This window comes from Panulirus ornatus, chromosome 24 (assembly GCF_036320965.1).
Source record: "Panulirus ornatus isolate Po-2019 chromosome 24, ASM3632096v1, whole genome shotgun sequence".
Lineage (NCBI taxonomy): Eukaryota > Metazoa > Arthropoda > Malacostraca > Decapoda > Palinuridae > Panulirus > Panulirus ornatus.
Genome location: NC_092247.1, coordinates 11445691 through 11473685, shown reverse-complemented (window position 1 = coordinate 11473685; position 27995 = coordinate 11445691).

Sequence of the window (27995 nt, the reverse complement as noted above, 5' to 3'; positions counted from 1 at the left end):
CACACACACACACACACACCCCTAAGTGCGGTGTGTGTGTGTGTGTGTGTGTGTGTGTGTGTGTGTGTGTGTGTGAGTGTGTATGTGTCTGATGAGATGGATGGACACTTTTCTTGCCTCTGTTGTTTGTGGTGCCATACAAGAGGGATGATGGCCAGGCAGGTGGCAGCATGGAGCAAATAGTCAGAGGTTTATGTGGCAAGTCTTTAAGAGCGGCTGTTGGGTACTTGTATGCACTTAACGAAGTCATGATCCCAGGTAGCGAGTCTTAAACCATGGCTCTGGTTTTGGCTTTTTCCTCTTTAGTTTTATGGGTTTCGCCTCCTACCCTCCTTCCGATTTTGATGGCTTTCTGATCTTTGTTAATGGTCTTTCCCTCACCCGTTTTCTCTTTCAGTTTGCCTTATCCCCTCCTCTTCAGGGGGTGACTGGGGAGGTATCAAGAAGTGCGAGGCACAGAATACGACTTGAAGTACAAAGTTGTCCGTCTTTGAAGCAGAGGAACCCTAGCCAACACAAGGACGAGTTTGGAAGTCATACGAATTCCATATCTGGTACGAACGGAATACAAAGATATTCCACAAATATGCAAAGATGAGTACTGAATATTAGCATAAGACCGTGTATTCTCGTCTCTGTGAAACAGATGTATGTTTGACGACAAATATTAGTGTCAAGTACTTGTATATTCCCCTCGTATTACGTTCAAGGGAGGAACTGGAAGATCATACGGTACGTTGATGGGTGTTGATGCGAGTCTGGAGGCAGATGTGTACACGATTATGGCCACATGGATGGGCCAGCTTGTGAGTGGTCAGACTGGAGAGCCAGTCTCTAGAAAGTGGCCACACGGGCGAGCCAGCCGTTGCTAGTGGCCAAACTAGCGGGCTAGCCTCTAGTAATGGGTAACTTTGGTGGGTCAGCTGCTAGTAAGTGGCCACACTGACAGGCCAACCGCTGGTAAGTGGCCACACTGGCACGCCAACCGCTAGTAAGTAGCCGCACCGGCGGACCAATCGCTGGTAAGTGGCCTCCCGAACTGGCCAAACGTTGGCATGTGACTGCACGGGCGTACCAACTACTGGCATGTGGCCACACGAGCAAATCAAACGCAGGTAATTGGTTCAGTGACTGAGACAAATGCAGTGTTTGCAGTCCCCGCGGAAACTCGTGTAAAAGACGACACCGACAGTGACGCATCAGTCCCAAATTACAATACATTGAGACGCAGCTTCGTGGGAAGGACATGATGGGGAAACATAGTAGTCTAGCCAGGATTTACAAGTAAACTGAACACGGGATCTTGCTAATCGTGTGATGTGGTGGTGATGTTACACGACAAGACTCAAAACTTTGTCAGTCGGTTGTAGTATTGTTTATCAAACGTCATATACGAGGCCATAAGGACCTAGAAGAAAAAAAATATGAAGGTTCTTAGAAGCTAAGCTGACAAAGCCTTGAAATTCGTCCACTCATCCTCGAAGGATAAAGTCCGTCTACCAATCTTATATGGAAATGGTCAGAAGAAAAAAACGATGTTGAAAAAAGGAACAGTTCCTCGTGTCGTACAGATGAACAGATGCACAAAACAGAAGTCTTTAGACCATGTCACAAGGTCGCTGTCGGTCAGCAGACAACAGAGCGTAGCAAAAAGAAAGATACGTTGAATATGTATATATTTTTTTTCCAGCACTTCGATGTCATGTAACATCACCGTTTCAAGATGATATACTCATAACTACATAATGGAAGCTGATTTTAAATCGTTTAACTTTGGGATGAAATATTTTTCTATCAGCGTATAGATAGGATCAATTATAAGTGGCTCAACAATAGACGAATGCTGGAACAGCTGGAGACGGAGCCATTCCATAAGTGTACCAGAAGACATCTACCATTGACGGAGGAATGGGAAAGGTACCGAGAGCAGCATATTAGATCCTCTTAGTGGTGGACGTAAAAGAGTTGCAAACCATTTAATAAGGCCGTATGATTGCACTGCAAAGGACACTATGCCTGTGTAAAAGTGGAATATATGTATCGTAAATTCAAAATATGGCACGAATCATCTCATTGCTAACACGCTAGAAAACGATACGTCAGTCCATATTGGAACGCTCCGATCAAGAATAAGAACCAGGAAGAAGTGCATACACATGATAGTAAAGAGGTACGTGAAATGCTCTAGAGGCAAGAAGATTCAGCGTTCAGTGGCCCCAAGATCACCCGTAATAGTGTGACTGCCCACACCACGACTGATGACGGAAGTCTGCATGTAGTCCAGCTGACACACAGCTGGACTCCCAAGGGAAAAGCCATTGACAGACTGTCCACAAACTCTGACCCCAAGAATAGCGTCATGCTACCTAGTGTTTATGGAGAGATGTGAAACACCATCAATACGAGAACAAAATATCCTATGGATAGAAGAAAAGACTTCTCCGCTCGTGTAATCCAGCGACTCTCTGTTGAAGATAAAGCCAAGCAGGTCAGCAAAACTATTGACCAGTGGCACAACATTACGAACGGACCAGCTGCTGCTGCTGCTCAAGCACTATTGCATCTCCACAGACTGCTGCGTCTGCAGATGTTGCTGCTGCTCTCACACCAGCACATCTCCCGCCAGCTGCCATTCCTATCACACCAGTATATCCTCCACAAGCTGCCGTTGCCCTAACACCAGCACATCCCTCAACAGCTGCCGTTGCCCTAACACTAGCACATCCCTCAACAGCTGCCGTTGCCCTAACACTAGCACATCCCTCAACAGCTGCCGTTGCCCTAACACTAGCACATCCCTCAACAGCTGCCGTTGCCCTAACACTAGCACATCCCTCAACAGCTGCCGTTGCCCTAACACTAGCACATCCCTCAACAGCTGCCGTTGCCCTAACACTAGCACATCCCTCAACAGCTGCCGTTGCCCTAACACTAGCACATCCCTCAACAGCTGCCGTTGCTCTGACACCAACACATCCCCAGCCAAGTGCTCTCGGTGTTGCTGGTCCTCGCAGTCATGTCCCTCGTCACTGCTTAGACCAGAATTATTTGCAGGCACCTGCGTGGAGGAGGAGGAGGAGGAGGAGGCGGGGCACCACGCACCCGGGCAGTGGCGGATGATAGGTTGTGTTCCGTGCTGAGGTGGGGGGGATTTGTGAGTGGCTCTGGGAGGATAAATAAGAGCAGACGACGTCGGCCAAAGGAGATAGCATTTGAGATAAGAGCTGACGGCTCCTCTGCCAGGAAATTTGGTGGAGATATACTACTGCTTCTACTAGTGCTACGAGGTTCACCCAAACCATCCCCCGTGGCTGGGCTGAGTGTAACAAATGAGGGAGAGGGAGAAATTGTCGCCTTCAACAGTGGTACGAAGTAGAGAAATGGAGTAATTGTCAGTAGGGATATGCGGGAGGAAATATGTGGATGGTGACGATTATCACTGATGGAGAGAGAGAGAGAGAGAGAGAGAGAGAGAGAGAGAGAGAGAGAGGAGAGAGGGGGAAGAGAATTAGAGCAAGAAAATGAGGGGAAACATTAAAAGCCTCATCAAAGCGCCCCTCACTCTCTCACTCCTTTCCGGCCACCGCGGCGGTGGTTGTGGCCAGAAATGTGTGTACTTGGCAGTGGCGGCAGGTGCCCAGGGTGTGTCGCCCTCATCCACGCCCCACTACACCACGCCTGCACACCGACACCCTACAACACCTGCGGCTGAACGCCTACATCACTCTGCAACACCCGTGGCTGAACACCTACACCCTACAACACCCGCGGCTGAACGCCTCCACCCTACGACACCCGCGGCTGAACTCCTACACCCTACAACCCCCCCGGCTGAACACATTTGCTCCTTTGGTACACCCTCGATATGTCTCGCTACACCCACACACCTCACAACACCCAGGCCTTACAACACTCACGCGTCATTACACTTACACCTCGCTAAACTCACTCCTCGCTACACCCATGCTTTATGGACGCTCGACTATGCCCACACTTTATAATGTACACACATTGGTACTCCCACCCGTCCCTATACCCATGTCTCATTATACCCACACCTCACTACAGCCACTCCTCACTACACAATGTCACTAAACCTGCACATTTATACACGCACACCTCGCTACACCACACCTGTCAACGCTGCTACCTCACTCTGCCTATATCCGCACCCAACGACCTCTGACTACGCTTAAACTAACGTAATTTTGCCTCGCTATACCATAACTTTCCACCCCCATGCCATTATCCGAACTACTCCTCCGTTACCCGTACGCACCCTACCCCAATCACGCCTCCAGTAACCCCACACTGCCACAACCACGCCTCCGTCACCCAAGCCCTTCCAAACCACGTCTGCATAACCGTACCGGACGACAACTACAAGTGCAGACACACGCAATATTACAACCCACGCTTCACACCCACGCTTCACACTTACGCTTCACACCTACGCTTCACACCCACGCTATACGCCAACCACGTATACACACGCACAGTACCGCAACCATGCCTGCTCACTTAAGACCACGTTTGCACACCCACAGCGTAGTTAACAACTCAACATTCCACTATTTGCATAAACAACGTAGTATTAGTAGTATGCCCCTTCCAAACATGTTTTGTCTACATTTACGGAGACGGAGTGAGCTACATGTGACTGAACTTCGTTGGCGTGGGGGTGGGTGGAGGAATTTTCTGCGGGTTAGTTTCTGTCGACTGATTCACAAAAGCAAAACATCATCAAAGGGAATCATATCCTTTCACAGGATGCGACCGAAATTTCAGGGGAATGAGTTTCCCTTATCATCGTCGCGCGGTGTCATAACGCAATATTTTGTACTCTTCCCGTATCTCTCGTGTAGTCTCTGATGTATATAGAATATGAAACGTTTGAAGTAATTAGAATGTATATGAGGGGCTCTTGATGCACTGGCGTGCTTGTTAATGAAACGTTTGAAATAAAACGTGCAAGATCGTCCTCACCACTGAAGTGTTTGTAGTTCAAACGTTTGAAACGAAATAGATTGACGCATGCTTAACGCTGGGGTGGGGTGGGGTGGGGTCTTTCTAATGGCTAATTTCTCTGCAGAGGAGTAAACGAGGCGACAGTCAACCAACCGTAAGCCGATTTATTTCGGTGTTCTACGAGTGCCAGCGGCCGCCTTTCACTTTGGTTTATAAGAGGTCCAATTCAGATCTCATTTTGCTGTCCGGTTATTCTCCAGCTGTAGGATCGACAGATTGATATCTTTAACGAGAGGCATGTCTGTGTTAGCTTAGGAAATTGAGGTGCTATTGGGTTGAACGACTGTAGAGCCCTATACCCCACGCCCATAGATCGAAACCACCTTACTCGGGGCGAGGCCTTCGTGTGAACCTGTGGATTACATTGTCCCTCGCGTTTCCTCCGCCATCCAACCAACTAGACCAGGGAGTGATCGGGGGAAGTTAAGCCCAACGACCTCACTGGCTCATTGTAGATCCTTCCTGCTGCGGGGATGGGAAGACGTCAGCCTCTGGCTGTTGAAAACGCCAGAGGATCAGAGCATCAGCGAGGATCTTGCCGGTGTCAGCCTGTAGTACGTCTTGTCTAGTCGCGACCACTCGCTCTCCTGTTTGGCTTCGACTACTCACTCTTCTGTCTGACAAAGACCGCTCAGACTGTCCCGTCTGGTTACCACCCAGGTTTTCTTGTCTAGCCACGACCACTCAGACTTTACTGTCTAATGTGACCACCACTCGGATCCTCTCATATAGCCACGACCGCTCGCTCGGACTCTTCCCTTGTGGCCTACGACCGCCTGGATTCTCCAGGTCTATCACGAGCAATTGGACTATTCCGTCTGGTCACGACGATTTGCATTCTGCGTAGGTACTCGAGAATGAATTTTAGTAGTGTCTATCCCTCTTTTGCTTCCACTTCTTCCTCTTCTTCCTCTTCTTCCTCCTCTCCTCCCTCCTTTTCCTCCTCCTCTTCTCTTTCTTCCTCTTCTCCTCCCTCTTCTTCTTCCTCACGATCGTTAAGTGCCACGTCCGTTCTTCCCATGAACATAAATCTTCATTTTAAGAGAAATAGCATGTCTCTCTGTAGGGCCTGAACCCATGGTGCTTCATATGAGGTACCGTCAGCTCTTCCCTGGCTGACCTCCGAGACACTGAAGCTGCCAAAGGAAACTCACTCGTTTAAAGCATTTCAGTTTTCCTTATCACGTACCCTCATTATCTTGAGTATATTTGTGATATCTGGTTCACTTATCCATGGGTATTATAACCGTTTTCTTTTTGTATCATGAACGAGGAAATCCTTTGGACAATCTAATCACAGAAAACGTACCACCAAGTTACAATTATATTAGCCGTTGTTTACTGCTTTGTGGAAATGGAGCCATGAAGTTATCCCGAGCTATAGTGGCTCCCGAGACGACCTACTGGTGGAGGGCGCTGTGGTGGGAGGGGCGCTTGATTTTCCTCGTCCTTGTGTCGGGAACTTTGTGATCCAAATGGGTGGGTTGACGACTAGTCCCTCCTCAGTAGTCGATATATATATATATATATATATATATATATATATATATATATATATATATATATATATATATATATATATATATATATATATATATATACATATATATATATATATATATATATATATATATATATATATATATATATATATATATATATATATATATATATATATATATATATATATATGGATGGTATTGCAGTGGAATCTATTAAAAAAGGGGGTGACTGTATTGTTGACTGGTTGGTAAGGTTATTTAATGTATGTATGACTCATGGTGAGGTGCCTGAGGATTGGCGGAATGCGTGCATAGTGCCATTTTATACGTATAAAGGCAAAGGGGATAAGAGTGAGTGCTCAAATTACAGAGGTATAAGTTTGTTAAGTATTCCTGGTAAATTATATGGGAAGGTATTGATTGAGAGGGTGAAGGCATGTACAGCGCATCAGATTGGGGAAGAGCAGTGTGGTTTCAGAAGTGGTAGAGGATGTGTGGATCAGGTGTTTGCTTTGAAGAATGTATGTGAGAAATACTTAGAAAAGCAAATGGATTTATATATAGCATTTATGGATCTGGAGAAGGCATATGATAGAGTTGATAGAGATGCTCTGTGGAAGGTATTAAGAATATATGGTGTGGGAGGCAAGTTGTTTGAAGCAGTGAAAAGTTTTTATCGAGGATGTAAGGCATGTGTAAGTGTAGGAAGAGAGGAAAGTGATTGGTTCTCAGTGAATGTAAGTTTGCGGCAGGGATGTGTGATGACTCCATGGTTGTTTAATTTGGTTATGGATGGGGTTGTTAGGGAGGTGAATGCAAGAGTTTTGGAAAGAGGGGCAAGTATGAAGTCTGTTGTGGATGAGAGAGCTTGGGAAGTGAGTCAGTTGTTGTTCGCTGATGATACAGCGCTGGTGGCTGATTCATGTGAGAAACTGCAGAAGCTGGTGGCTGAGTTTGGTAAAGTGTGTGAAAGAAGAAAGTTAAGAGTAAATGTGAATAGGAGCAAGGTTATTAGGTACAATAGGGTTGAGGGTCAAGCAAGTTGGGAGGTAAGTTTGAATGGAGAAAAACTGGAGGAAGTAAAGTGTTTTAGATATCTGGGAGTGGATCTGGCAGCGGATGGAACCATGGAAGCGGAAGTGAATCATAGGGTGGGGGAGGGGGCAAAAATCCTGGGAGCCTTGAAGAATGTGTGGAACTCGAGAACATTATCTCGGAAAGCAAAAATGGGTATGTTTGAAGGAATAGTGGTTCCAACAATGTTGTATGGTTGCGAGGTGTGGGCTATGGATAGAGTTGTGCGTAGGAGGATGGATGTGCTGGAAATGAGATGTTTGAGGACAATGTGTGGTGTGAGGTGGTTTGATCGGGTAAGTAATGTAAGGGTAAGAGAGATGTATGGAAATAAAAAGAGCGTGGTTGAGAGAGCAGAAGAGGGTGTTTTGAAATGGTTTGGGCACATGGAGAGAATGAGTGAGGAAAGATTGACCAAGAGGATATATATGTCGGAGATGGAGGGAACGAGAAGTGGGAGACCAAATTGGAGGTGGAAAGATGGCGTGAAAAAGATTTTGAGTGATCGGGGCCTGAACATGCGGGAGGGTGAAAGGCGGGCAAGGAATAGAGTGAATTGGATCGATATGGTATACCGGGGTCGACGTGCTCTCAATGGATTGAATCAGGGCATGTGAAGCGTCTGAGGTAAACCATGGAGAGTTCTGTGGGGCCTGGATGTGGAAAGGGAGCTGTGGTTTCGGGCATTATTGCATGGCAGCTAGAGACTGAGTGTGAACGAATGTGGCCTTTGCTGTCTTTTCCTAGCGTTACCTCGCACACATGAGGGGGGAGGGGGATGTTATTTCATGTGTGGCGAGGTGGCGATGGGAATGAATAAAGGCAGACAGTGTGAATTGTGTGCATGTGTATATGTGTATGTGTCTGTGTGTGTATATATATGTGTTCATTGAGATGTATGGGTATGTATATTTGCGAGTGTGGACGTGTATGTATATACATGTGTATGGGGGTGAGTTGGGCCATTTCTTTCGTCTGTTTCCTTGCGCTACCTCGCAAACGCGGGAGACAGCGACAAAGCAAAATAAATGAATAAATAGATATATATATATATATATATATATATATATATATATATATATATATATATATATATATATATATATATATATATATATATATATAGATATATATATATATATATATATATATATATATATATATATATATATATATATATATATATATATATATATATATATATATATATATAAAGGGGACGGGAGCGGGGGGCCAGAAACCCTCCACTCCTTGTATTATAACTTTCTAAAAGGGGAAACAGAAGAAGGAGTCACGCGAGGAGTGCTCATCCTCCTCGAAGGCTCAGATTGGGGTGTCTAAATGTGTGTGGATGTAACCAAGATGAGAAAAAAGGAGAGATAGGTAGTATGTTTGAGGAAAGGAACCTGAATGTTTTGGCTCTAAGTGAAACGAAGCTAAAGGGTAAAGGGGAAGAGTGGTTTGGGAAGGTCTTGGGAGTAAAGTCAGGGGCTAGTGAGAGGACAAGAACAAGGGAAGGAGTAGCACTACTCCTGAATCAGGAGTTGTGGGAGTATGTGATAGAGTGTAAGAAAGTAAATTCTAGATTGATATGGGTAAAACTGAAAGTTGATGGAGAGAGATGGATGATTATTGGTGCATATGCACCTGGGCATGAGAAGAAAGATCATGAGAGGCAAGTGTTTTGGGAGCAGCTGAATGAGTGTGTTAGTGGTTTTGATGCAAAAGACCGGGTTATAGTGATGGGTGATTTGAATGCAAAGGTGAGTAATGTGGCAGTTGAGGGAATAATTGGTATACATGGAGTGTTCAGTGTTGTAAATGGAAATGGTGAAGAGCTTGTAGATTTATGTGCTGAAAAAGGACTGGTGATTGGGAATACCTGGTTTAAAAAGCGAGATATACATAAGTATACGTATGTAAGTAGGAGAGATGGCCAGAGAGCGTTATTGGATTACGTGTTAATTGATAGACGCACGAAAGAGAGACTTTTGGATGTTAATGTGCTGAGAGGTGCAACTGGAGGGATGTCTGATCATTATCTTGTGGAAGCAAAGGTGAAGATTTGTGGGGGTTTTTAGAAAAGAAGAGAGAATGTTGGGGTGAAGAGAGTGGTGAGAGTAAGTGAGCTTGGGAAGGAGACTTGTATGAGGAAGTACCAGGAGAGACTGAGTACAGAATGGAAAAGGTGAGAACAAAGAAGGTAAGGGGAGTGGGGGAGGAATGGGATGTATTTAGGGAAGCAGTGATGGCTTGCGCAAAAGATGCTTGTGGCATGAGAAGCATGGGAGGTGGGTTGATTAGAAAAGGTAGTGAGTGGTGGGATGAAGAAGTAAGAGTATTAGTGAAAGAGAAGAGAGAGGCATTTGAACGATTTTTGCAGGGAAAAATGCAAATGAGTGGGAGAGGTATAAAAGAAAGAGGCAGGAGGTCAAGAGAAAGGTGCAAGAGGTGAAAAAGAGGGCAAATGAGAGTTGTGGCGAGAGAGTATCATTAAATTTCAGGGAGAATAAAAAGATGTTTTGGAAGGAGGTAAATAAAGTGCGTAAGACTAGGGAGCAAATGGGAACTTCAGTGAAGTGGGCAAATGGGGAGGTGATAATAAGTAGTGGTGATGTGAGAAGGAGATGGAGTGAGTATTTTGAAAGTTTGTTGAATGTGTTTGATGATAGTGGCAGATGTGGGGTGTCTTGGTCGAGGTGGTGTGCAAAGTGAGAGGGTTAGGGAAAATGATTTGGTAAATAGAGAATAGGTAGTTAGTAAAAGCTTTACGGAAGATGAAAGCCGGCAAAGCAGCAGGTTTGGATGGCATTCAGTGGAATTTATTAAAAAAGGGGGTGACTGTATTGTTGACTGGTTGGTAAGGTTATTTAATGTATGTATGATTCATGGTGAAGTGCCTGAGGATTGGCGGAATGCGTGCATGGTGCCATTGTACAAAGGCAAAGGGGATAAGAGTGAGTGCTCAAATTACAGAGGTATAAGTTTGTTGAGTATTCCTGGGAAATTATATGGGAGGGTATTGATTGAGAGGGTGAAGGTATGTACAGAGCATCAGATTGGGGAAGAGCAGTGTGGTTTCAGAAGTGGTAGGGGATGTGTGGATCAGGTGTTTGCTTTGAAGAATATATGCGAGAAATACTTAGAAAAACAAATGGATTTGCATGTAGCATTTATGGATCTGGAGAAGGCATATGATAGAGTTGATAGAGATGCTCTGTGGAAGGTATTAAGAATATATGGTGTGGGAGGCAAGTTGTTAGAAGCAGTGAAAAGTTTTTATCGAGGATGTAAGGCATGTGTACGTGTAGGAAGAGAGGAAAGTGATTGGTTCTCAGTGAATGTGGGTTTGCGGCAGGGGTGTGTGATGTCTCCATGGTTGTTTAATTTGTTTATGGATGGGGTTGTTAGGGAGGTGAATGCAAGAGTTTTGGAAAGAGGGGCAAGTATGAAGTCTGTTGGGGATGAGAGAGCTTAGGAAGTGAGTCAGGTGTTGTTCGCTGATGATACAGCCCTGGTGGCTGATTCATGTGAGAAACTGCAGAAGCTGGTGACTGAGTTTGGTAAAGTGTGTGGAAGAAGAAAGTTAAGAGTAAATGTGAATAAGAGCAAGGTTATTAGGTACAGTAGGGTTGAGGGTCAAGTCAATTGGGAGGTAAGTTTGAATGGAGAAAAGCTGGAGGAAGTGAAGTGATTTAGATATCTGGGAGTGGATCTGGCAGCGGATGGAACCATGGAAGCGGAAGTGAATCATAGGGTGGAGGAGGGGGCGAAAATTCTGGGAGCCTTGAATAATGTTTGGAAGTCGAGAACATTATCTCGGAAAGCAAAAATGGGTATGTTTGAAGGAATAGTGGTTCCAACAATGTTGTATGGTTGCGAGGCGTGGGCTATGGATAGAGTTGTGCGCAGGAGGGCGGATGTGCTGGAAATGAGATGTTTGAGGACAATATGTGGTGTGAGGTGGTTTGATCGAGTAAGTAATGTAAGGGTGAGAGAGATGTGTGGAAATAAAAAGAGTGTGGTTGAGAGATCAGAAGAGGGTGTTTTGAAATGGTTTGGTCACATGGAGAGAATGAGTGGGGAAAGATTGACCAAGAGGATATATGTGTCAGAGGTGGAGGGAACGAGGAGAAGTGGGAGACCAAATTGGAGGTGGAAAGATGGAGTGAAAAAGATTTTGAGTGGTCGGGGCCTGAACATGCAGGAGGGTGAACGGCGTGCAAGGAATAGAGTGAATTGGAACGATGTGGTATACCGGGGTCGACGTGCTGTCAATGGATTGAACCAGGGCATGTGAAGCGTCTAGGGTAAACCATGCAAAGTGTGTGGGGCCTGGATGTGGAAAGGGAGCTGTGGTTTCGGTGCATTATTACATGACAGCTAGAGACTGAGTGTGAACGAATGGGGTCTTTGATGTTTTTCCTAGCGCTACCTCGCACACATGAGGGGGGAGGGGGTTGTTATTCCACGTGGGGCGAGGTGGCGATGGGAACAAATAAAGGCAGAAGTATGAATTATGTACATGTGTATATATGTATATGTCTGTGTGTGTATATATATGTATACATTGAGATGTATAGGTATGTATATTGTGCATGGGTGGACATGTATGTATATACATGTGTATGTGGGCGGGTTGGGCCATTCTTTCGTCTGTTTCCTTGCGCTACCTCGCTAACGCGGGAGACAGCGACAGAGCAAAATAAATAAATAAATAAATATATATATATATATATATATATATATATATATATATATATATATATATATATATATATATATATATATATATATATATATATTCTTAATACCTTCCACAGAGCATCTCTATCAACTCTATCATATGCCTTCTCCAGATCCATAAATGCTACATACAAATCCATTTGCTTTTCTAAGTATTTCTCACATACATTCTTCAAAGCAAACACCTGATCCACACATCCTCTACCACTTCTGAAACCGCACTGCTCTTCCCCAATCTGATGCTCTGTACATGCCTTCACCCTCTCAATCAATACCCTCCCATATAATTTACCAGGAATACTCAACAAACTTATACCTCTGTAATTTGAGCACTCACTCTTATCCCCTTTGCCTTTGTACAATGGCACTATGCACGCATTCCGCCAATCCTCAGGCACCTCACCATGAGTCATACATACATTAAATAACCTTACCAACCAGTCAACAATACAGTCACCCCCTTTTTTAATAAATTCCACTGCAATACCATCCAAACCTGCTGCCTTGCCGGCTTTCATCTTCCGCAAAGCTTTTACTACCTCTTCTCTGTTTACCAAATCATTTTCCCTAACCCTCTCACTTTGCACACCACCTCGACCAAAACACCCTATATCTGCCACTCTGTCATCAGACACATTCAACAAACCTTCAAAATACTCATTCCATCTCCTTCTCACATCACCGCTACTTGTTATCACCTCCCCATTTACGCCCTTCACTGAAGGCAAGTTGTTAGAAGCAGTGAAAAGTTTTTATCGAGGATGTAAGGCATGTGTATGTGTAGGAAGAGAGGAAAGTGATTGGTTCTCAGTGAATGTAGGTTTGCGGCAGGGGTGTGTGATGTCTCCATGGTTGTTTAATTTGTTTATGGATGGGGTTGTTAGGGAGGTAAATGCAAGAGTCCTGGAAAGAGGGGCAAGTATGAAGTCTGTTGGGGATGAGAGAGCTTGGGAAGTGAGTCAGTTGTTGTTCGCTGATGATACAGCGCTGGTGGCTGATTCATGTGAGAAACTGCAGAAGCTGGTGACTGAGTTTGGTAAAGTGTGTGGAAGAAGAAAGTTAAGAGTAAATGTGAATAAGAGCAAGGTTATTAGGTACAGTAGGGGTGAGGGTCAAGTCAATTGGGAGGTGAGTTTGAATGGAGAAAAACTGGAGGAAGTGAAGTGTTTTAGATATCTGGGAGTGGATCTGTCAGCGGATGGAACCATGGAAGCGGAAGTGGATCATAGGGTGGGGGAGGGGGCGAAAATTTTGGGAGCCTTGAAAAATGTGTGGAAGTCAAGAACATTATCTCGGAAAGCAAAAATGGGTATGTTTGAAGGAATAGTGGTTCCAACAATGTTGTATGGTTGCGAGGCGTGGGCTATGGATAGAGATGTGCGCAGGAGGATGGATGTGCTGGAAATGAGATGTTTGAGGAAAATGTGTGGTGTGAGGTGGTTTGATCGAGTAAGTAACGTAAAGGTAAGAGAGATGTGTGGAAATAAAAAGAGCGTGGTTGAGAGAGCAGAAGAGGGTGTTTTGAAATGGTTTGGGCACATGGAGAGAATGAGTGAGGAGAGATTGACCAAGAGGATATATGTGTCGGAGGTGGAGGGAACGAGGAGAAGAGGGAGACCAAATTGGAGGTGGAAAGATGGAGTGAAAAAGATTTTGTGTGATCGGGGCCTGAACATGCAGGAGGGTGAAAGGAGGGCAAGGAATAGAGTGAATTGGAGCGATGTGGTATACAGGGGTTGACGTGCTGTCAGTGGATTGAATCAAGGCATGTGAAGCGTCTGGGGTAAACCATGGAAAGCTGTGTAGGTATGTATATTTGCGTGTGTGGACGTGTGTATGTACATGTGTATGGGGGGGGGGGTTGGGCCATTTCTTTCGTCTGTTTCCTTGCGCTACCTCGCAAACGCGGGAGACAGCGACAAAGTATAAAAAAAAAAAAAAAAAAAATATATATATATATATATATATATATATATATATATATATATATATATATATATATATATATATATATATATATATATATATATATATATACCCTTGAATTAGTAAGACTTGTGTTGCAATCCAAATTGCCCCTCTCAGGGTTAATGAACATCAAGGTTACAACAGCCTCTTCCACTAGGCCACGTAAATGTTCGTGTCTGGTCTTTACAGTAAGCGCTGCGCCCTCCTCGCTAAGAACTCCAATTTGGCGTGGACTACTGGCTCTCCCTCCCTGTGGTTGGCGGGGGCTTTGCTTTTCCTAGAAAGAGAGAGAGCGAGAGAGAGAGAGAGAGAGAGAGAGAGAGAGAGAGAGAGAGAGAGAGAGAGAGAGAGAGAGAGAGAGACTAGTTTTTAAAAAGATATTTCTTGATGGCGTTTGAGTCGCCAGTGTTCGGGTGGTAACGTTGCACACCACAAGGGACAAAATGAAGCCTTGCGTGCGTGTGTGGGAGTGTGGTGGTCAGTGGAGATCCTGTGGTTGTAGCATGCGGCGAGGGGCGATGATGATGATGATTCGAGCTTCGTCTTGCCCCTCACGGAGCCGAGGACCTGCAAGAACAAGAGGAATGTGATAGAAATACGAGTGGTGATGGTGGTAAAGACGAGGGAGGGAGAGGGTATGTCAGTGTGGAGAGGAGTAAGTTAGTGTCTATGACGAAGATAGCTGGTTATTCAGATGAACACAGGGAATGTAAAAACTGAAATTCCTTAGGTAGACCCAAGGAGCATCTCGCACATACACAGTGGATGTCATCAGTGTACCATGCTCACACGTTCACAGTGGATGTCATCAGTGTACCATGCTCACACGTTCACAGTGGATGTCATCGATGTACCAGGTTCAGACGTTCACAGTGGATGTCATCAGTGTAGTGAGAGACCCCAGGATCGCTGGGAGCGTCTCGCACTTTCACAGTGGTTATCATCAATGTAACAGACCAGAGTAGACCATGGCAGCCGCTCACACGTTCACAGTGGATGTCATCAGTGTGAAAGGCCAGGAGCAGCTCCCACGTCCACAGTGGATTTCATCAGTGGAACAGGCCATAGAAGACCAAGGGAACATCTCGGGCATCCATTGAACAAACCAGTATTAAAGAACATCGTTAGAATTACTTAGACTCTTAAAAACAAAAAGCAGAAAAAATATGAATATCCCAGGACGCTCTACAGCTTATGTAGACACACCAGAGTTGACCTTGGTGGCGCGGACATGGACACACATCCAAGGAGACGGGCATGTGCACCCTTGAGCAAGTACATTCCGTGGTCAGGGTCCCTTCCGCTGTCATTAAGGACCAGTGTGTGTGTGTGTGTGTGTGTGTGTGTGTGTGTGTGTGTGTGTGGAGGCGTAACTCATTGTTTTCACCTTGAGTGAAGGATGTACCAGGTGCCTGCCCTGTGGCGGAAGTTATTGCTGCTGAACGTTTGCTTTGGGGAGGTGAGGTAAGGGGTTTGATTCAGCCTCCGTGTTTCTCTTCTTTTTTCTATGTCGTTCATGTTCGCCATTTCCCGCGTCAACGAGGTAGCGTTGAGAACGGAGAACTGAGCCTAAGAGGAGAATAGCCTCATTTGGCCCCCTTCTCTGTTCCTTCTTTTGGAAAATTAAAAACTGGAAGGGAGGATTTCCACCCCCCTGCTCCTTCTCCTTTTAGTGTGTGTGTGTGTGTGTGTGTGGTGTGTGTGTGTGTGTGTGTGTGTGTGTGTGTGTGCACAGAGAGAGAGAGAGAGAGAGAGAGAGAGAGAGAGAGAGAGAGAGAGAGAGAGAGAGAGAGAGAGAGAGAGTTCGTCTATATGTACATATGTATGAGTATGTGAAATTGCCTATCTGAACTGTACGGGGAGGGAAATTTTTCTTTTTACTTTCGTGGTGCCTCTTGTCTCAGAATATCTTTACGTGTTTTCTTTTTTAACTTGTGCTTACTGTCAGCCTTCACAATGTTTTCACTTCATTCATCCATTAATTCATTTAAATTTTCTTTTTACGTTATTTCATGTGATGGTTTCTGGTTGTTCTAAGAGATCGCTTGAATGTCCGCATCAGCAAACTAGTCTGAAGGCTTCATGGTTGAGATCGTCACCCATTACTCTTTTGTCTTCCATGGTGGACAAATTTCTTGCATCTAAACTGTTATTTTACGTTAAATTCTTTAATTCCTGTCTGTATATATATATATATATATATATATATATATATATATATATATATATATATATATATATATATATATATATATATATATATATATATCATACAGGCGTGTACAGAGCATCAGATTGCGGAAGAGCAGTGTGGTTTCAGAAGTGGTAGAGGATGTGTGGATCAGGTGTTTGCTTTGAAGAATGTATGTGAGAATTACTTAGAAAAGCAAATGGATTTGTATGTAGCATTTATGGATCTGGAGAAGGCATATGATAGAGTTGATAGAGATGCTCTGTGGAAGGTATTAAGAATATATAGTGTGGGAGGCAAGTTGTTAGAAGCAGTGAAAAGTTTTTATCGAGGATGTAAGGCATGTGTACGTGTAGGAAGAGAGGAAAGTGATTGGTTCTCAGTGAATGTAGGTTTGCGGCAGGGGTGTGTGATGTCTCCATGGTTGTTTAATTTGTTTATGGATGGGGTTGTTAGGGTGGTGAATGCAAGAGTTTTGGAAAGAAGGGCAAGTATGAAGTCTGTTGGGGATGAGAGAGCTTGGGAAGTGAGTCAGTTGTTGTTCGCTGATGATACAGCGCTAGTGGCTGATTCACGTGAGAAACTGCAGAAGCTGGTGACTGAGTTTGGTAAAGTGTGTGAAAGAAGAAATTTAAGAGTAAATGTGAATAAGAGCAAGGTTGTTAGGTACAGTAGGGTTGAGGGTCAAGTCAATTGGGAGGTAAGTTTGAATGGAGAAAAACTGGAGGAAGTAAAGTGTTTTAGATATCTGGGAGTGGATCTGGCAGCGGATGGAACCATGGAAGCGGAAGTGGATCATAGGGTGGGGGAGGGGGCGAAAATTCTGGGAGCCTTGAAGAATGTGTGGAAGTCGAGAACATTATCCCGGAAAGCAAAAATGGGTATGTTTGAAGGAATAGTGGTTCCAACAATGTTGTATGGTTGCGAGGCGTGGGCTATGGATAGAGTTGTGCGCAGGAGGATGGATGTGCTGGAAATGAGATGTTTGAGGACAATGTGTGGTGTGAGGTGGTTTGATCGAGTAAGTAACGTAAGGGTAAGAGAGATGTGTGGAAATAAAAAGAGCGTGGTTGAGAGAGCAGAAGAGGGTGTTTTGAAATGGTTTGGGCACATGGAGAGAATGAGTGAGGAAAGATTGACCAAGAGGATATATGTGTCGGAGGTGGAGGGAACGAGGAGAAGTGGGAGACCAAATTGGAGGTGGAAAGATGGAGTGAAAAAGATTTTGAGTGATCGGGGCCTGAACATGCAGGAGGGTGAAAGGAGGTCAAGGAATAGAGTGAATTGGATCGATGTGGTATACCAGGGTTGACGTGCTGTCAGTGGATTGAATCAGGGCATGTGAAGCGTCTGGGGTAAACCATGGAAAGCTGTGTAGGTATGTATATTTGCGTGTGTGGACGTATGTATATACATGTGTATGAGGGTGGGTTGGGCCATTTCTTTCGTCTGTTTCCTTGCTCTACCTCGCAAACGCGGGAGACAGCGACAAAGCAAAAAAAAAAAAAAAAATATACAAACCTCCAACAGCCAGGATCGAACCCGGTACCCCTGTGCAAGAGGCAGGCATGCTAACCGATAGGCTATGGGACTGTATAATAGGAAACAACCATTGCCTAGCGGTTAGCATGCCTGCCTCTTGCACAGGGGTCCCGGGTTCGACCCTGGCTGTTGGAGGTTTGTATGTTCTATGAAGGTGCGCGTTCATATGCACTTTATTCGTATTCATATACCTCCGCGTTGTACAGTTAGGTTCGGTAAAACGCTATCAGCTGGCTATGTGTGTCTGTTCGGAAATAACCGGTATAGACCCCGTTGCTCACCATTGTGAGACGAAGGGTATTCGAGTACTTAGTATTTCGAATAGTTGTTTCCCATTATACAGTCCCATAGCCTAGCGGTTAGCATGCCTGCCTCTTGCATAGGGGTCCCGGGTTCGATCCTGGCTGTTGGAGGTTTGTATGTTCTATGAAGGTGCGCGTTCATATGCACTTTATTCGTATATATGTATATATATATATATATATATATATATATATATATATATATATATATATATATATATATATAATTCCCACGCATTCCTCACGTGTCGTAGAAGCCGACTAAAGGGGACGGGAGCTGGAGGCTGGAAACCCTCCCCTCCTTGTATTTTAACTTTCTAAAAGGGGAAACAGGAGAAGGAGTAACACGGGGAGTGCTCATCCTCTTCGAAGGCTAAGATTAGGGTGTCTAAATGTGTGTGGATGTAACCAAGCTGAGAAAAAAGGAGAGATAGGTAGTATGTTTGAGGAAAGGAACCTGGATGTTTTGGCTCTGAGTGAAACGACGCTCAAGGGTAAAGGGGAAGAGTGGTTTGGGAATGTCTTGGGAGTAAAGTCAGGGTTAGTGAGAGAACGAGAGCAAGGGAAGGAGAAGCAATACTCCTGAAACAGGAATGGTGGGAGTATGTGAGAGAGTGTAAGGAAGTAAATTCTAGATTGATATGGGTAAAACTGAAAGTGGATGGAGAGGGATGGGTGATTATTGGTGCATATGCACCTGGGCATGAGAAGAAAGATCATGAAAGGCAAGTGTTTTGGGAGCAGCTGAGTGAGTGTCTTAGTAGTTTTGATGCACGAGACCGGGTTATAGTGATGGGTGATTTGAATGCAAAGATGAGTAATGTGGCAGTTGAGGGAATAATTGGTGTACATGGGGTGTTCAGTGTTGTAAATGGAAATGGTGAAGGGCTTGTAGATTTATGTGCTGAAAAAGGACTGGTGAATGGAAATACCTGGTTTAAAAAGAGATATATACATGATTATACGTATGTATGTAGGAGAGATGGCCAGAGAGCGTTATTGGATTACGTGTTAATTGATAGGCGCGCGAAAGAGAGAATTTTGGATGTTAATGTGCTGAAAGTTGCAACTGCAGGGATGTCTGGTCATTATCTTGTGGAGGCGAAGGTGAAGATTTGTAGAGGTTTTCAAAAAATAAAAGAGAAGGTTGGGGTGAAGAGAGTGGTGAGGGTAAGTGAGCTTGGGAAGGAGACTTGTGTGAGGAAGTACCAGGAGAGACTGAGTACAGAATGGAAAAAGGTGAGAACAAGGGACGTAAGGGGAGTGGGGGAGGAATAGGAAGTATTTAGGGAAGCAGTGATGGCCTGCGCAAAAGATGCTTGTGGCATGAGAAGCATGGGAGGTGGGCAGATTAGAAAGGGTAGTGAGTAGTGGGATGAAGAAGTAAGATTATTAGTGAAAGAGAAGAGAGAGGCATTTGAACGATTTTTGCAGGAAAATAATGCAAATGAGCGGGAGATGTATAAAAGAAAGAGGCAAGAGGTCAAGAGAAAGGTGCAAGAGGTGAAAAAGAGGGCAAATGAGAGTTGGGGTGAGAGAGTAACATTAAATCTTAGGGAGAATAAAAAGGTGTTTTGGAAAGAGGTAAATAAAGTGCGTAAGACAAGGGAACAAATGGGAACTTCAGTGAAGTGGGCTAATGGGGAGGTGATAACAAGTTGTGGTGATGTGAGAAGGAGATGGAGTGAGTATTTTGAAGGTTTGTTGAGTGTGTTTGATGATAGAGTGGCAGATATAGGGTGTTTTGGTCGAGGTGGTGTGCAAAGTGAGAGGGTTAGGGAGAATGATTTGGTAAACAGAGAAGAAGTAGTAAAACCTTTGCGGAAGATGAAAGCCAGCAAGGCAGCGGGTTTGGATGGTATTGTAGTGGAATTTATTAAAAAAGGGGGTGACTGTATTGTTGACTGGTTGGTAAGGTTATTCAATGTATGTGTGACTCATAATGTGGTACCTGAAGACTGGCGGAATGCTTGCATAGTGCCATTGTACAAAGGCAAAGTGGATAAAAGTGAGTGCTCAAATTACAGAGGTATAAGTTTGTTGAGTATTCCTGGGAAATTATATGGGAGGGAATTGTTTGAGAGGGTGAAGGCATGTACAGAGCATCAGATTGGGGAAGAGCAGTGTGGTTACAGAAGTGGTAGAAGATGTGTAGATTAGGTGTTTGCTTTGAAGAATGTATGTGAGAAATACTTAGAAAAGCAAATGGATTTGTATGTAGCATTTATGGATCTAGAGAAGGCATATGATAGAGTTGATAGAGATGCTCTGTGGAAGGTATTAAGAATATATGGTGTGGGAGGCAAGTTGTCAGAAGCAGTGAAAAGTCTTAATCGAGGATGTAAGGCATGTGTACATGTAGGAAGAGAGGAAAGTGACTGGTTCTCAGTGAATGTAGGTTTGGGCAGGGGTGCGTGATGTCTACATGGTTGTTTATTTTGTTTATGGATGGGGTTGTTAGGGAGGTGAATGCAAGAGTTTTGGAAAGAGGGACAAGTTTGCAGTCTGTTGTGGATGAGAGAGCTTGGGAAGTGAGTCAGTTGTTGTTCGCTGATGATACAGCGCTGGTGGCTGATTCATGTAAGAAACTGTAGAAGCTGGTGACTGAGTTTGGTAAAGTGTGTGAAAGAAGAAAGCTGAGAGTAAATGTGAATAAGAGCAAGGTTATTAGGTACAGTAGGGTTGAGGGACAAATCAATTGGGAGATAAGTTTGAATGGAGAAAAACTGGAGGAAGTGAAGTGTTTTAGATATCTGGGAATGGATTTGGCAGCGGATGGAACCATGGAAGCGGAAATGAATCATTGGGTGGGGGAAGAGGCGAAAGTTCTGGGAGCGTTGAAGAATGTGTGGAAGTCGAGAACATTGTCTCGGAAAGCAAAAATGGGTATATTTGAAGGAATAGTGGTCCCAACAATGTTATATGGTTGTGAGGCGTGGGCTATAGATAGAATTGTGCGGAGGAAGGTGAATGTGCTGGAAATGAGATGTATGAGGACAATATATGGTGTGAGGTGGTTTGATCGAGTAAGTAATGTAAGGGTAAGAGAGATGTGTGGTAATAAAAAGAGTGTGGTTGAGAGAGCAGAAGAGGGTGTTTTGAAATGGTTTGGTCACATGGAGAGAATGAGTGGGAAAGATTGACCAAGAGGATATATGTGTCGGAGGTGGAGTGAACGAGGAGAAGTGGGAGACCAAATTGGAGGTGGAAAGATGGAGTGAAAAAGATTTTGAGTGATCGGAGCCTGGATGTGGAAAGGGAGCTGTGGTTTCAGTGCATTAGTACATGACAGCTAGAGACTGAGTGTGAACGAATGTGGCCTTTGTTGTCTTTTCCTAGCGCTGCCTTGCGCACATGCGGGGTGGCGATGGGAATGAATAAAGGCAGACAGGATGAATTATGTACATGTGTATATATGTATATGTATGTGTGTGTATATATACGTATACGTTGAGATGTATAGGTATGTATATTTGCGTGTGTGGACATGTATGTATATACATGTGTATGTGGGTGGGTTGGCCATTCTTTCGTCTGTTTCCTTCCGCTACCTCGCTAACGCGGGAGACAGCGATAAAATAAATAAAATACATAAATAAAAAATAAATAAATAAAAAAATGAAATAAATAAATAAATATATATATATATATTTTTTTTTTTTTTTTTTTGCTTTGTCGCTGTCTCCCGCGTTTGCGAGGTAGCGCAAGGAAACAGACGAAAGAAATGGCCCAACCCACCCCATACACATGTATATACATACGTCCACACACGCAAATATACAGCTTTCCATGGTTTACCCCAGACGCTTCACATGCCTTGATTCAATCCACTGACAGCACGTCAACCCCGGTATACCACATCGATCCAATTCACTCTATTCCTTGCCCTCCTTTCACCCTCCTGCATGTTCAGGCCCCGATCACACAAAATCTTTTTCACTCCATCTTTCCACCTCCAATTTGGTCTCCCTCTTCTCCTCGTTCCCTCCACCTCCGACACGTATATCCTCTTGGTCAATCTTTCCTCACTCATTCTCTCCAAGTGACCAAACCATTTCAAAACACCCTCTTCTGCTCTCTCAACCACGCTCTTTTTATTTCCACACATCTCTCTTACCCTTATGTTACTTACTCGATCAAACCACCTCACACCACACATTGTCCTCCAACATCTCATTTCCAGCACATCCATCCTCCTGCGCACAACTCTATCCATAGCCCACGCCTCGCAACCATACAACATTGTTGGAACCACTATTCCTTCAAACATACCCATTTTTGCTTTCCGAGATAATGTTCTCGATTTCCACACATTCTTCAAGGCTCCCAGAATTTTCTCCCCTTCCCCCACCCTATGATCCACTTCCGCTTCCATGGTTCCATCCGCTGCCAGATCCACTCCCAGATATCTAAAACACTTCACTTCCTCCAGTTTTTCTCCATTTAAACTCACCTCCCAATTGACTTGACCCTCAACCCTACTGTACCTAATAACCTTGCTCTTATTCACATTTACTCTTAACTTTCTTCTTTCACACACTTTACCAAACTCAGTCACCAGCTTCTGCAGTTTCTCACATGAATCAGCCACCAGCGCTGTATCATCAGCGAACAACAACTGACTCACTTCCCAAGCTCTCTCATCCCCAACAGACTTCATTCTTGCCCCTCTTTCCAAAACTCTTGCATTCACCTCCCTAACAACCCCATCCATAAACAAATTAAACAACCATGGAGACATCACACACCCCTGCCGCAAACCTACATTCACTGAGAACCAATCACTTTCTTCTCTTCCTACACGTACACATGCCTTACATCCTCGATAAAAACTTTTCACTGCTTCTAACAACTTGCCTCCCACACCATATATTCTTAATACCTTCCACAGAGCATCTCTATCAACTCTATCATATGCCTTCTCCAGATCCATAAATGCTACATACAAATCCATTTGCTTTTCTAAGTATTTCTCACATACATTCTTCAAAGCAAACACCTGATCCACACATCCTCTACCACTTCTGAAACCACACTGCTCCTCCCCAATCTGATGCTCTGTACATGCCTTCACCCTCGCAATCAATACCCTCCCATATAATTTGCCAGGATTACTCAACAAACTTATACCTCTTATTATACTAATTGCTGTTTCCCACAATTAGTATGATAATAGAATAATATATATATATATATATATATATATATATATATATATATATATATATATATATATATATATATATATATATATATATTTTTTTTTTTTTTATACTTTGTCGCTGTCTCCCGCGTTTGCGAGGTAGCGCAAGGAAACAGACGAAAGAAATGGCCCAACCCCCCCCCCCATACACATGTATATACATACGTCCACACACGCAAATATACATACCTACACAGCTTTCCATGGTTTACCTCAGACGCTTCACATGCCTTGATTCAATCCACTGACAGCACGTCAGCCCCGGTATGGACATCGCTCCAATTCACTCTATTCCTTGCCCTCCTTTCACCCTCCTGCATGTTCAGGCCCCGATCACACAAAATCTTTTTCACTCCATCTTTCCACCTCCAATTTGGTCTCCCTCTTCTCCTTGTTCCCTCCACCTCCGACACATATATCCTCTTGGTCAATCTTTCCTCACTCATCCTCTCCATGTGCCCAAACCACTTCAAAACACCCTCTTCTGCTCTCTCAACCACGCTTTTTTTATTTCCACACATCTCTCTTACCCTTACGTTACTCACTCGATCAAACCACCTCACACCACACATTGTCCTCAAACATCTCATTTCCAGCACATCCATCCTCCTGCGCACAACTCTATCCATAGCCCACGCCTCGCAACCATACAACATTGTTGGAACCACTATTCGTTCAAACATACCCATTTTTGCTTTCCGAGATAATGTTCTCGACTTCCACACATTCTTCAAGGCCCCCAGAATTTTCGCCCCCTCCCCCACCCTATGATCCACTTCCGCTTCCATGGTTCCATCCGCTGCCAGATCCACTCCCAGATATCTAAAACACTTCACTTCCTCCAGTTTTTCTCCATTCAAACTCACCTCCCAATTGACTTGACCCTCAACCCTACTGTACCTAATAACCTTGCTCTTATTCACATTTACTCTTAACTTTCTTCTTTCACACACTTTACCAAACTCAGTCACCAGCTTCTGCAGTTTCACACATGAATCAGCCACCAGCGCTGTGTCATCAGCGAACAACAACTGACTCACTTCCCAAGCTCTCTCATCCCCAACAGACTTCATACTTGCCCCTCTTTCCAAAACTCTTGCATTTACCTCCCTAACAACCCCATCCATAAACAAATTAAACAACCATGGAGACATCACACACCCCTGCCGCAAACCTACATTCACTGAGAACCAATCACTTTCCTCTCTTCCTACACGTACACATGCCTTACATCCTCGATAAAAACTTTTCACTGCTTCTAACAACTTTCCTCCCACACCATATATTCTTAATACCTTGCACAGAGCATCTCTATCAACTCTATCATATGCCTTCTCCAGATCCATAAATGCTACATACAAATCCATTTGCTTTTCTAAGTATTTCTCACATACATTCTTCAAAGCAAACACCTGATCCACACATCCTCTACCACTTCTGAAACCACACTGCTCTTCCCCAATCTGATGCTCTGTACATGCCTTCACCCTCTCAATCAATACCCTCCCTTATAATAATCCAGGAATACTCAACAAACTTATACCTCTGTAATTTGAGCACTCACTCTTATCCCCTTTGCCTTTGTACAATGGCACTATGCACGCATTCCGCCAATCCTCAGGCACCTCACCATGAGTCATACATACATTAAATAACCTTACCAACCAGTCAACAATACAGTCATCCCCTTTTTTAATAAATTCCACTGCAATACCATCCAAACCTGCTGCCTTGCCGGCTTTCATCTTCCGCAAAGCTTTCACTACCTCTTCTCTGTTTACCAAATCATTTTCCCTAACCCTCTCACTTTGCACACCACCTCGACCAAAACACCCTATATCTGCCACTCTATCATCAAACACATTCAACAAACCTTCGAAATACTCACTCCATCTCCTTCTCACATCACCACTACTTGTTATCACCTCCCCATTTGCGCCCTTCACTGAAGTTCCCATTTGCTCCCTTGTCTTACGCACTTTATTTACCTCCTTCCAGAACATCTTTTTATTCTCCCTAAAATTTAATGATACTCTCTCACCCCAACTCTCATTTGCCCTTTTTTTCACCTCTTGCACCTTTCTCTTGACCTCCTGTCTCTTTCTTTTATACATCTCCCACTCAATTGCATTTTTTCCCTGCAAAAATCGTCCAAATGCCTCTCTCTTCTCTTTCACTAATACTCTTACTTCTTCATCCCACTACTCACTACCCTTTCTAATCAACTCACCTCTCACTCTTCTCATGCCACAAGCATCTTTTGCGCAATCCATCACTGATTCCCTAAATACATCCCATTCCTCCCCCACTCCCCTTACCTCCATTGTTCTCACCTTTTTCCATATATATATATATATATATATATATATATATATATATATATATATATATATATATATATATATATATATATATATGTATATATTTATTTATTTCATAATATATATATATATATATTTCTTTCTTTTTCTTTCAAACTATTCGCCATTTCCTGCATTAGCAAGGTAGCGTTAAGAACAGAGGACTGGACCTCTGAGGGAATACCCTCACCTGGCCCCCTTCTCTGTTCCTTCTCTTGGAAAGTTAAAAAAAAAAATATATATATATATATATATATATATATATATATATATATATATATATATATATATATATATATATATATATATATATATATATATATATATATATATATGTGTGTGTGTGTGTGTGTGTGTGTGTGTGTGTGTGTGTGTGTGTGTGTGTGTGTGTGTGTGTACTGAACCAAGTATGTGGGGCTACCGAGGGAAGCCTTGGAAGGCTCTGTGTGTCTGGTTGTGGTTGGGGAGCTGTGGTTTCGGTGCATTACACACGACAGCTAGACAATATACGTGGGCAGATTCTAGGAGGCGAAGAACATTTAGAAGAAATCGAGTAAATTGACTATCATCAGCGAACGAGTCTCAAACGAAATATCCAAATTAAACCAAAAGCCTAAAATGGATATTCATGTCGAGCCTCATATTTGTCCTAATGTAAGAATGTGTGAGAAAAAAGAATAGGTTGCAAGGAGGTATTATCTGTGTTGATCAGCGCTTCACGATGGTAGACTTCCAAGGTTAGGAAACCCCCAGTCAAACTGCTTAGCAAAGAAAATATGGATAAAATAAATGCGCTAGAAATGAAAGCGACTTTTATGTTCGACGGTAAAAATCAAAATCGGTACAGTCATTTACATATTGCTTTTTCTGATCAGATTTATGGGGGGAAATAAGACATCCATTATGGAAATCTGCTAAAAGCTTCTGGGAATTTAGCATCAGAATATTTTTGAGAAATCGGCCCGACCTGATAGAGGCAGACGGTGTACTGACGTGGCAGATATATTGAACATGTTGGCCTGACGCTTGGCTCTCTCCGCGCAGGCGACGGGCGCAAAGACCTAGGTGTGCTGTGGTATCGTAGGGGCTCTGAATAGCGTGTGCTGTGGTGCTAGTACTGTATAGGTATAGGGCTGCTGCTGTGTGGGTGTAGGGCTGCTGCTGTGTGGGTGTAGGGCTGCTGCTGTGTGGGATTGAGGCTGCTGCTATATGGGTGTATGGCTGCTGCTGTGTGGCTGTAGGGCTGCTGCTGTGTGGGATTGAGGCTGCTGCTATATGGGTGTATGGCTGCTGCTGTGTAGGTGTAGGACTGCTGCTGTGTGGGATTGAGGCTGCTGCTATATGGGTGTATGGCTGCTGCTGTGTGGGTGTAGGGCTGCTGTTGTGTGAGATTGAGGCTGCTGCTATATGGGCGTATGGCTGCTGCTGTGTGGGTGTAGAGCTACTGCTGTGTTGGTGTAAGGCTGCTGCTGTGTGGGTGTAGGGCTGCAGCTGCGTGGGTGTGAGTGCTGCTGCTGTGTGGGTGTGAGGCTGCTGCTGCTTGGGTATAGGGCTGCAGCTGTACAGGGGTGAGGCTGCTGCTGTGTTGGTGCGGTGTTACTAGCAGCTGTGTGGATGTGGGGCCGGGTCTGTATTGGTGCGGGTCTTAAATGCGATTCTGATGCATGCCAGTGGACTGTTTGCCTTGTATACAATTCTCCTGATGTATATCTCCGGTGACCTCAGGTTTGGCATCATGTCGACCCCTTAGTATCCTTCACGCATAGATTCCCACGTATCCTTCACGTACAAAGTCCTACAGCTTATTTCCCGCTAGGTATTAATCGCGCCTACATCTTTCACTGTTTTCCATCCTCATTTCTTTGCACTTACTTCACCGATCATTTATCAGACAAACTTTATTGTTTGTCTATGTCCCCCTTGTAAACTAATGCAATCACAATTATTCTTTACTTCTCTCATGACCTTGATATCATCGGCAAACATGTACAAGTGGAAACCCAGTCCATCTGGCAAGTCCTTTGTATATAACAAGAACACTAAGTGCTGTTTCCTGCGGTACGCCGCTAATAACTCCAG